Source organism: Taudactylus pleione, unplaced genomic scaffold (assembly GCF_031769625.1).
Source record: "Taudactylus pleione unplaced genomic scaffold, aTauple2 ptg000855l, whole genome shotgun sequence".
Taxonomy (NCBI): domain Eukaryota; kingdom Metazoa; phylum Chordata; class Amphibia; order Anura; family Myobatrachidae; genus Taudactylus; species Taudactylus pleione.
The window spans coordinates 1,441,560-1,453,903 of NW_028285257.1; positions in this window are offsets into that span (position 1 = coordinate 1,441,560).

Consider the following 12,344-nt stretch of genomic DNA (forward strand, 5'->3'; position numbering starts at 1 on the left):
GTGTATATAACTATGTGTATATATATATTATATATATATATATATATATATATATATAGGATAATGAAAAAAAAAGCACTCAGAGTCAGTAGTCACCAAAATCCACATATATATAGTCAAACGTTTTTGGGGTCACAGCCCCGTCCTCAGGACAAAATACATACAACAATATTTTATAATTTATTGTTGTATGTATTTTGTCCTGAGGACCGGCCTATGACCCCGAAAACATTTGACTATATATACGTGGATTTTGGTGACTATTGACTCTAAGTGACAGTTTTTTCATTATCCTGGATTTTCTGTTACTTGTGCACTGGAGCAAGTTGTTTGGTTTATTTGAGTGCCGGCAGACTGAGATTTATATATATATATATATATATATATATATATATATATATATATATATACAGTGTATATATTTTTTTTTATATTACATTGTGGTGAGAGGGGTGGTCTCTCACCTGAGTTGCCCACATTCTGGTGGGATCAGCAGGGAAATATATACTAAAGTGCGGGTTTTCTGAATTGGAGATGTTGCCCATAGCAACCAATCAGATTCTACTTACCATTTATCTAGCAGCTTCTAGAAGAAAATAGCTAGAATCTGACTGGTTGCTATGGGCAATATCTCCACTTCTAAAAACCCACACTTTAGTTAATATACCCCTAAGGGAGAAGAAAACAAGACCAGCATATTCTGCAGCTACAGCAGCAGTTTGGAACTTCGGGTTTTCACGGCTGCACAGCTCAAAGTGGAAATATGGAATTCCGGGTTTTCTATGTCACCCAGAGCCAGCATGAAATCAGCAGCAGAGGAGGATTCTGAACCCCCCATTCACCTAGTCTTCCATGCACTGATGCCGGCAAGCAGCCAATTAGTAGGCCTAAGTGGCTGTAGTGCCAGGGACAAAGGGCTATGCTGCGAGAGCATGGCTGATTGTTGCTGCAAGCCACTGCAGTGGACTGACAAGCAAGAGGAGTGCTGGGATCTTTTATGTTCATTTGATTATTTTCTGTATGTACATGTGCTTCCTTCTTCAAGAAGTCTGTTACCCGGATAAAACGCGTTGGAGACTTCTCTCACCTTTCATGAACTTCCCATTGTTTTACCTGATAAGCCATTTTTATATACTTCATGTGATGTGTTATGTACAGTATATTATTAATTAATTTATTTTTTTAACCACTTAACGGGCAAATTCTTTTCCCAAAAACAGCTCCGAAATTGTCGGGTTTTTTATGATTGAATTAGGTCAAGAACATCTAGTTAAAACTTATTCAACACAATTTTATGAAAGAAAATCTTTTTTTTTCTGTTTTTTTTTTCTATTTTGAAACATAGGGCCTGATTCAGAGCCGGACGCAATTAGCGCTCGCTCGTCCAGAAAATAGGGGTGGCTATTCAAATGAACCGTTCGCTGTTTGCGGTCTGTTCACGCCTCTAGGTCTGAACGAGCGTACAAAACTTGCGGTCGTTTTTTGGGAAACTACGCCCCCTGGCCGCTCGCATCCTACGTCCTGTCCGCTATTTATTAGATTAATCGAGTACATCGAACAGGGTATGAACTGCTCGCTATTCTTGTGGTTGGTTTTTGCTACCACAATTTTGCGAGCAGTTCTGGCTTAAAAAAAAACCCAGTGACGTGGTCAATGACGCTGCTGTTTTAAATATGCACACCCATAAAACGCCCGTTTTGACCTTTAAGCACGCCTGCGATCGGATCTCCACTCCCCATTTTCAAGCACCTTCCCCTGTTACCACCCACATACGCCTCTTTCTGTCACTCAAATTAGCAGGCATTCGCTATTTTGCGAGCACATGAATTTCGGCCGCACTGACTGGTTCGCGCATGCGTATAACGATCCATACGCATGCGCAGTTGGGCAAACATCGCTCAGAGCGAACGAGCTGCCGCTTACGAGTGGCTCTGAATCAGGCCCATAGTACACTGTATACCATAAAATAGCTATTTTTTTTCAAATTCATGAACTTGAACTTTAAACACTTTTAAACTATTTAAGACTTATATAAAACTCATGTAACAGTAATTTTCAGTGTAATGGAACATTTAGACATTTTTTTCAGTATGAAAGTCTTTGAAACAAGGTACAGCACAAAGTCCAACGTCGCACTCTATGCAGTAGAATCGTGTCTCTTTGCATATTTTTTTGCCACTTTCATCTCTCTTAGAGCAGCAAACAGCACATTTTCTGGCTGCATTGTCTTTTTCTGTAGTAGGGACATACTCTGGGAAGTGCCTCTCTGTTAGCTGTAAGCGGTTTGGGCTAGGTGGTGGCCGGCCACGTTTTGTTGTGCAGGTCTCTGCTGTGTGGTGATTCTCTATTAGCTCCAGTCTAAATTATAGTTGGGTTTTACCACCTCCATTTTTTTTAAACAGGATGTAAACATTCCAAATTGCTTGGTCTAATAGGTGGGTAAATATTTTGATATAAAATGTCTTACCCCTTTTACGGCTTATGGGATAATTAGTAATGTGCTGGTCTGCACGGTCTTCCCCACCTATTGTCAAATTATAATCAATAACAGCCTGTGGTTTGATTTTGGTTGTGTAGGATTTTTCAATTTCTACAAGTTCTATGTTGTGGACTGTAGATATGATACAGACATCTTTTTTTTATCTCTCCACCTCATCACACACACTTTTCCCCGTTGAAAGCCTACAATATCTCCCTTTTGCAGTTTTTTCTTCTTCAGTGCTTCAGGGGCATCTTTTCAGGTCAGTCCGATAGGTCAGCAATATATCGGCCAATAGAGGGGATGTATAAAAATTGTCTGTTGTGAAGCAATATCCCTTATTGAGTAAGGGTTTCAATAGACTCATTACTGTTTGCACAGATAATGGTAAACCTTGGTATTATGTGTCCACTATAGTCCCTTTGCCTGTATATATAATGCTGGTGCCAAATGTATCCTGATTTTGCTTCACACAGCATGTACATTTTTATTCCAAATCTGGATATTTAACTTGGAATATACTGCTTCCACCCCAGTCTGCCTTTGTACAGCAGTAGACTTTCAGCAATGGAGATGTCTCTGTCACAGCTACAGACACTTGAGGCTCCTGGGAAGAGTCAGGCTTACTAGAAAATATAAACTGAGGTGGTTTTAGGAATGACTTTTTCATGAAATATCACTGACACGAAAAAAAAGTAAATAGAAGAACAAGAATTCAAGAACAAAAGCTATATGGCAAAGTTCCACATTAAATCTCAATAACACAAAGTTCATGACATGCACTAACAGGTGCAGGGGAATGCCCCTGTGAGAAACAAAGTTCAAAGTACACATTGAACTGGTGTGGGGTGGAACCCCGAGTTCAACACAAGGCTAGGGCCTCAGGATAGAATGGAGGTCAATAACAGGGTTGAGCCCTGTAGCGTGACGGAGGTCCGGAACAATGTTGATCCCTGAGATGTAACAAGATCCGGAATGAGGTTAAGCCCTGAGATGTAATGAGGATCCGGAACAGGGTTGAGCCCTGAGACGTGATGAGGGTCCGGAATGCGGTTGAGCCCTGAGACGTGATGAGGGTCCAGAACTGGGTTGAGCCCTGAGATGTGACGAGGGTCCGGAACAGGGTTGAGCCCTGAGATGTGATGAGGGTCCGGAACATGGTTGAGTCCTGCGATGTGATGAAGGCCTGGAGCAGGGTTGAGCCCTGCGGCAGGATGAAGGTCCGGAGCAGGGTTGAGCCTTGCGGGGTAATGAAGGTCCGGAGTGGGGTTGAGCCCTGAGGCATAATGCGGTCCTGGTAGGATAGACTGTAACAGTGCAGTTGACAACTGTAGAAGAAGTAACCCCAGTGTCCGTATGAGTCAATAATAACAAGTAAACCAAATAGTGTAGCGTAGAATGGAATAGCAGTAATAGAGCAGGATAACAACGGAAAAACAATGGCAATGCTGAGCTCTGTAGTGCAGCTGATAACATGTATCAGAACTTGAACCGGAACACGAGCAGGAATGTAGCGAGGTCCACAGCATACACCAGGCACAGCGGGGATCTGGCAGAGTTTAAGGAAGACCTGAAAGTAACGTTGCACAGACATAGTTGAGGCATATGAGGCATAGTTAGTAACAGGGGTTTATACTAGAGGTCTGTGATCCATAGGAAGTTCAGAACATGTGACCCAAATAGAATCAGGTTTGGAATAATAAGCAATCAAGGAATCCAACAACCTGACGACACCTAAGAAACAGATGATCACTTTAACACTCTGTACACTGGATGTGATGAGCGCCAGTAACAAGGATAGATCCTCCAATGACCACAGTGGAACTTTCGGCAAGTGTTGTCTTTATGTACTGAAATAGTTAAAGTCCTGACAGTCTCGTTCTGGGGTCAGTAGTTCAGAAAACCTCTTGGACAAGTAGGACTAAACAAGCCATATTTTCTGGTGTTTGGGGTTGGGATGGGCTTTTTCTTCAGCCTGATTATCTACAAAATGTAGGAATTTTTTCAGTAAGATAAACCATCTGTGGGACATTATTGATGCAAAAAATGGTGTCGCCAGGGCATTCCTCTTAGACCAGTACCACTCCAGCAGAGGTTTTTGTATCAAGCCTTGCAGCACTAGCAGAGATAAGAATACCAGTATTTCTGCAGCCCTTGTTGGGACCCAATCATTGCTTCTTGAAAACTGGCGTGGTGTTGCACCGTTCAGCATACCGATTTGTTTCCACAGTAATCAATTCGACCAAGTGTAGGTCAAAAAACAATTTGAAATATCCCAGAATTCCACTTTCTATTGTCACTTGGTGTTCACCCATGAAGGGAAATTGTGGTGGCGCTGGAGCACAGTTTTGCGCGTCTAGAGCGCAAAATTGGCGCCCCTCCTCTTGATCTTGCTCTTCGTGAGTGGCATCCAAAAGTAGTTATTCTTCATCACTGGAATACATGTCACTTCCAGAATCAGAATCTGTATCACTGGTGGACATCGCTGCACTCTTATTGTAGATGATACATGGATAATGGTTTTCACCGTACTTTGATGATCACAGTTTTTATAACTTTTTTATAATTGTGTCAGTCACTGTAATATCTAACAATTGTATCCTTATCTCAATCACTGATGTCTATCTCTCTCTCTCCTCAGCTACACTATCACAGGACTCACAACAATATGTCTCCAATATCATGAGGTGAATAATCCTCATAGGTTTGTCCACCCCTTTTGCTGGGAAGAGATGGAGAGGTAGGAGTGAACAATCCTTAGGATTGCCCACCCCTGTTGTTTGGAAGAGAAGAAGGAGGAGAAGTGTGTGTAGGTATGAATTGGGCATACTTCAGGGGCCATCATACAGTATGATCTGTGTGGGTCAAGGATGAGCAGTACACACTTCAGGGGCCAGCATATGATCTGTGTCAGTCAGGAATGAGCAGCACACTTCAAGAGCACCAAATATTCTGTAAGCAGGGGAGAAGGGATGGATCGGGGATAAATCACTGTAACCTGCCAATGGCCGTCCTTCTCTTTTTTAGAGCGGCCTCCTGGCTGCTCGCATAGCTGTGGGTGACCACCCACAGCTTATGCGAGTGGCCAAAAAGATGGTCGCGATGGTCAAGACCATTGCGACCATCGGCTTGCGATGAGACCCTTGTGGTAGGGTCTCGTTGCCGTAAGCCCTGGAGTGCTTTCGGCTCTATCAGAGCCAAGAGCACTCCCACTGACATCACTTGTGATGTCAGTGGGGCCGGCCCCAGATGGTAGGCGTTCCCATGGGAACGCCTACCTTGGCCGTCGCTATCCGGGTCTCGCGCATGTGCACGACTGAGCCGGCTCCCTCGTGCGCCTGCGCACTGGGCCAACATCGACCCGCTTGCGAGCGCTCAGCGCTCGCGAGCGGGTCTGAATCAGGCCCAGAGTTTCCAGTCACTGAATTTCCCCGGCAGTGCAGCATCATGGTTACACAGGAGCACAGGCTTCATTCATTCTAATAACCCGGCGTCTGTGAGGAGCAGCGCCAGGTCTAAACCAGGGGGGGGCAGCAGCTGTGTATGTGTTCATTACCCCGGCATCTGCGAGTAGCCACGCTGGGGTTACACAGGAGCACAGGCTCCATTCAGTCTTATAACCCGGCGTCTGCGTGGAGCAGCGCCAGGTCTAATCAGGGGGCCAGCGGCTATATATTCATTACCACAGGAGCACAGGCTCCTTTCATAGCAACAGCCCGGCATCTGCAAGGAGCAGCGCCGAGCTGATCAGTGAAGAGGGGAGCGAGTGGCTGGGAGGGAGCAGGCAGAGGCTGCACGGGGCTTACATAGGAGCAGAGGCTCCATTTAGTTCACTAACCCGGCATCTGCCAGGAGCAGCACCGGGTGTGTGCGTAGAGGGGAGCAGGCGCCAGGCTGGCTGATCCCTGTGCCCAGCAGTGATCAGCAGAAACGATTAGAAAATGTAGTTGCAGAGGGACCGTGGAGGTCCCTCTGGGGCTGGTGGCTGCAGGAACATTCTCCTCCAACAGCCACCCACAGGGCATTTCTGACTAGTTGTATCAGATCAGATACGACCAAGTCAGGGAAAGCCCAGTCTGGTATGGTCGTATCTGATACGACCGTGCCAGGCAAGTGGTTAAAAAAAATGTCCAATGCATGTTGACTTATTGTCTACTCCACCTCTTATGTCTAGATATTGTCTTATTAAATTGCTCTTTTAGCTCAAAGTAATTGTGTATCCATTTTTTGCATATTTATATATATTAATAGGTGATAGTATTGCTGCACAAAATGATAGGTGCTGTGAAATTCTAGTATGCACCTTTTTTGCACAATGCACTGATATAAACAATTATTTTTATCATTGTTTTAGATACTTAAGGGTATATTGTTGCATTTACTAATGTATACATAAACATGGTGCACTTTAAAAGCATTAAGAAAAGTCTATTATGTACTACTTTTTTTGCATGATGCACTCTATGGTATGAATGTACTATAATTTTCGAATACACAAAATACCAAAGATTATTAGAGTTTTATCACATTTTTTGCACATTAGCACATATTGCACTTTGAAATAATTACCTTATTACATGGAATTGAATATTCCTTTTTGTATACACATAAAATATACAAGACATTGGGCGCTCAAATGCAGATTTAATTATTGTATGTTTCCGTCAGCAACAGATCTCCAGTGTTGCACTTCTGATTGAGCCGACACCTTTATTGCTGGGGAGTGCTGTATACAGGTAGCTCACCATCTATACAGGTTTTCTTTCCCATTGGTCTCTGGGCCTGATTCAGATCCGGTCGCAAGCACTGAGCGCTCGCAACCGGGTCGATAGTGGCCGGCTCCGTTGTCCGCATGCGCGAGACCCGGCTAGCGACGGGAAATCCGTCGATCCGGGTCTCGCAACAAAGGGGGCGAGCTGTCGGTGTTAAGTGACAGCTCGCCCCCTTTGGTGGATGGACCGGGGGGTGGCTGCCCAAATGGAGGCGTTCCCATGTGAACGCCTGCCATTTGGGGGCGGCCCCACTGACATCATGAGTGATGTTAGTGGACAGATTCCGGCTCTGTTAGAGCCGAAATCTCTCTGGGACTTGCGGCCACGACACCCTACCACAACGGTCTCATCGCAAGCCCGATGGTCGCGATGGTCTTGACCATCGCGACCATCATCCTGGCCGCTCGCTATAGCTGTGGGTGGTCACCCACAGCTATGCGAGCTTCCAGGAGGCCGCACAAAAAAAAAATGCCCTGATTCAGAGCGAGTGCTCTTTCAGAGCGTCCGGCTCTGAATCAGGGCCTCTATACACTAATTTGTGTATACAATTATTCAATTATTTTTTATAAATCAGTGTAAGAGTTTCTACCTCTTTTGGTGCTGCAATTTTCCATCTCCATATATATATTTATGTATATATAAGGGTGTGTGCTATCTACCCTATATAAGGGCGTTATACATATTGAGGTGTGATATTATTTTATATCAATACAACTACGAATTCTTTCTGGCTGTATACTGTTGATTGAAAAAGATTTTATGTATAATAAATATTTTTATATTAATGGTGGCCTTTGGGCCTTCTTTGGGTGTATTCTTGGTGCAAGGGTTTATTTTTAGATATTTATCTCCTTAAGAAGATAAGGAGTTTTTCTTCATATTAAGAAAATCCAATTGTATGGGAGAAAAGCCACACTGAAGTTTTTAGTATACATAAAGTGCACAAGTCGGCCGTAGGATCCATCTCTTCTAAGAATTTATAATACTGCAAATTGGATTACGAGCTTATTTTATATTGGACTTTTTTTTATATATTTAATTGAAGTGAACAATTCGTTATTTGTTTTCTTTGGTGCACATCTTCTATACTACTCTATAAAATATTGTGTTCTAGCCCCTACTAACAGGGGGATTGTTTTAGACGTTTTGTAGCCATTTATTATATACTAATAAAGCTGAGCGCAGGTTAAGGGCATTTCTTTGTGTGTATATATATATATATATATATATATATATATATCCCCACTGTCATATTTCTGCATTTACCCCTGAACCTGTTTCACCTCTCCAGTCATACGGACTTTAGAGGTGATATAGTTGTATATGTATGTATTTTTTGGAGCGCATTTACAATACAGAAAGCATATTTTACACTATCAGAACAGATGTAAGTAAAATTCTGCATGAGGCCGAGAGTGTCTCTCACCAATGAGGAGAAAGATCCATCATTGTCAGACCGAGATTGCATCCCAACCTTTCAGATGGTCAAAGAGTGGCAGTTGAGTCTTAGGGGGTCTATTTACTAAGCCTTGGATGGAGATAAAGTACCAGGCAATCAGCTCCTAACTGCCATGTCACAGGCTGTGTTTGAAAAATGGCAGTTAGGAGCTGGGGATCAAATCCTCACATATATTCCTGATGTTACTCCCTCACTAATTCCTGGGCCTCAGTACTTCCCTCGGGCCAGGCCTTTACCTAATGGCTCATTACTGATCTCAGATCTCCATATAACAGACAGCGGTGATTACACAGTGCAAATACAGACAGAGAAACCACGAGAACAAGCCCCTGCGCTCGTGAGCGGGTCTGAATCAGGCCCTCTGTGCAGTGTGCACAGAGATGCAGGATAAATTGAGATGCATAGACTCTGGAAAATGATAGGTGTTCCTGGGAGGTGGCTATGCAGATGCACAAAGATCTTCCATCTGATAGGCATGTTATGGGAGCATTGGCGTATCTATAATGGATGCAGGGTGTGCGCTGCACACAGGTCCCGGGGTGCAGGGGGGCCCACACTGAACATCTTGCACTCATATAAAAATTATATTTACCTCTCCAGAGGAGTACCACGTTGACCAGTTCTATAGAATTTAATCACCAGGAAAATGACGCTGTGGACATTTTCACAGTGATTTGCACATATTCAGTAAAGATGTCCCCAGAAATAAGTCACGGACGCCATGTTCCCGGAGACCTGCGCATGTGCAGTAGACTCAGGCACAAAGCCACAGTCTACTGCTCTGCTGAAGAGGAGAGGGCCCATAAGGCTGCACACAGGCCCCTGTATGGGAGTTTTGCGGGCATGTTGCAGGGGTGTACTCTGGTCCTGATTCAGAGATGGATGCTGTTAGCATCCTTGGATGCAGCAGCGGCGCTACCACTAGGCAGCTGTAGAGAGCTACCACAGGTGTCGTCACCTAAGGAGGCCACTGTTGAGGCCGCCTATCAAACAAATGAGGGATTTCTCTGAAACAGACTCCTTTTTTCGATGATGCCTACGACTGCCACAGGTCTTATTAGCTGGGACCGACACTATCTCCTCATTTCTTCCCTGCTTTTGGCCTCAATGGCAATTTCATGTGTTCTGTGAAAAAGCCAGCACAGCTTCTGATTCTGGTACCCTGCTCAATTTTTGCTACAGTAGCTTTTCTGTGTGATAGGACCAGACAGGCTAGCCTTCATCCCACATGCGCATTAATAAGCCTTGGTGCATATGACCATGTTGCTGGTTTACTGTCTGTCCTTCCTTGGACCACTTCTGGTAAGTTCTAAGCACTGCATACTGGAAGAGCTGCCGTTTTAGAAATGCTCTGACCTAGTCGTCTAAACATCACAATTTGACGCTTGTCAAAGTTACTGAGATTCTAACGCTTGTCCATTTTTCCTACTTCAAAGTTCGGGGTCTATTCTGATCATTTTTATGCCCGATATGTAAAAGGGTGATGCTTTTCCTAGCAAGACACGGCTACTAGTCATAAATATGATCAGAAACACCCGGATTTACAACCAGACACTTTGTAAATAAACCCCATCAACTTCAAGAACTGACGGCTCACTTGTTGCCTAATATACTCCACCCATTGACAGGTACCATTGTAACAAGATAATTAATGTTATTCACCTGTAAGGTTATGGCTGATATATATAAATGTGTGTGTGTGTGCAGATATGTCTGTGCAGCTGTATATATGTGTCTGTACAATAGTGTCGGTGTAAAAAAAAATATATAAATATATATATGTGTGTGTGTTTGTGAAACTTTTTGTGTAGCTGTATATATGTGTCTGTGTATATATGTGTCTTTAACTGTTGGCATGCATATAGGTTGTGCACCTGCACACCCCTTAGCACCGGAGAGCTCAGCCACACCAAAAGACCCGGAAGACCACGGAAAACAACTGTGGTGGATGACAGAAGAATTATTTCCCGGTGCGTTCTTTCTTTTTAAGAATGTTCCAAACAGTTGATTTGGCCACACCTAATGTTTTTGCTATCTCTCTGATGGGTTTGTTTTAATTTTTCAGCCTAATGATGGCTTGCTTCACTGATAGTGTCAGCTCTTTGGATCTCATATTGAGAGTCGACAGCAACTGATTCCAAATGCAAATGTCACACCTAGAATCAACTCCAGACCTTTTACCTGCTTAACTGATAATGAAATAACAAGGGAATAGCCCACACCTGTCCATGAAATAGCTTTTGAGTTGATAGTCCCATTACTTTTGGCCCCTTAAAAAGTGGGAGGCACATATAGAAACCGTTGTCATTCCCACACCGTTCACCTGATTTGGATGTAATTACCCTCAATTAAATCTGAAAGTCTGCAGTTAAAGCACATCTTGTTTGTTTCATTTCAAAGCCATTGTGGTGGTGAATAGAGGCCAAAATATGAAAATTCTGTCAATGTCCCAATATTTATGCACCTGACTGTATCTGCGCTGGGAAACCATTTCAGTGATGTATCACGATAACTGGAATAGGGGTTATGACAACTATATTAATACCAAAGATGGAGAACTAATTGTACTTATGGACCACCAATCCACCATGCAGATGTGCCTGGGATTTGTACAGAGATGCCCACAAACAGTCCCTGACCAAAAGAGGCCCACAAAGTGCTTGCGAGAGCATGGGTTTCACTAGCCAACCCCCGATACGTCCAATAATCATTCACCAACTGTCAACTGTCCCATCACCACTCTAATCTCACTTGCCTCCATCTAATATCTTAATTCTAGTAATGATACTTAATTTAAGTTCAGTCTTTACTTGAACCACTGCTGTGTGAACTTTCATGCTGAATTTCCTGCCTCTCCTAAGAGAGAGGCTTTATATTTTATTTTACAATTCCAATTCCAACTTTCCCATGCACTCTGGCCCAAGATCTCTGATCCCATTGTGTACTGTGATCTATAGTTCTACTCTTCCTCCACGCCTGCCCTGCTGAGATAGCTTTCCAGATCAATGAATAGTATATACAGGGCAGTGCAAATATAATTTCAATCTCATTAGATGGAGAAGGTTGAGTTCCCTCATACAGTTTAACACTGGAGATGTTTTCTGAGTCTTCAGTATTCACTCTCCAGAAGCCACCTTCTCCACTTTCTTCTGTAAAAGTTTATGTGAAGAAATGGAAGGTACAGATCACTACAGTGAGTAATCAGAGGTGGATGGGGGTTTTAAATTAAAAATGGCAAAGAAATGCTGATTTCAGAAGAGTGGAGATAGCTACTCCAACATTGTAACACAGCTACAGCCCTGGAATGTTGTCTGGTTTGTAAGTGCCTTAAAATGTTCATACTTGATCACTGAATTTGTAATATCGATTTGAGAGTGCAATTTTTGCGACAGAGAAAACTAATGTCGTGCCCATTTTTTCACCTAGGGTATGTGCACTCCCAATTCCTGCGGTATTCAATTTTAAAAAATCGGGTGCAAATATTTTTATGAAAACATACCCATGCAAAAATTAGAAAAAATCAGTCTGTCACCCCCAAAAATAAAATAAAATATAAAAAACAAACTTTTTCTTGTCAAACATTTTCTTGTTTAATTTTGTACGCATAAAACAAATAAAAATTCAAAAAAAAAGT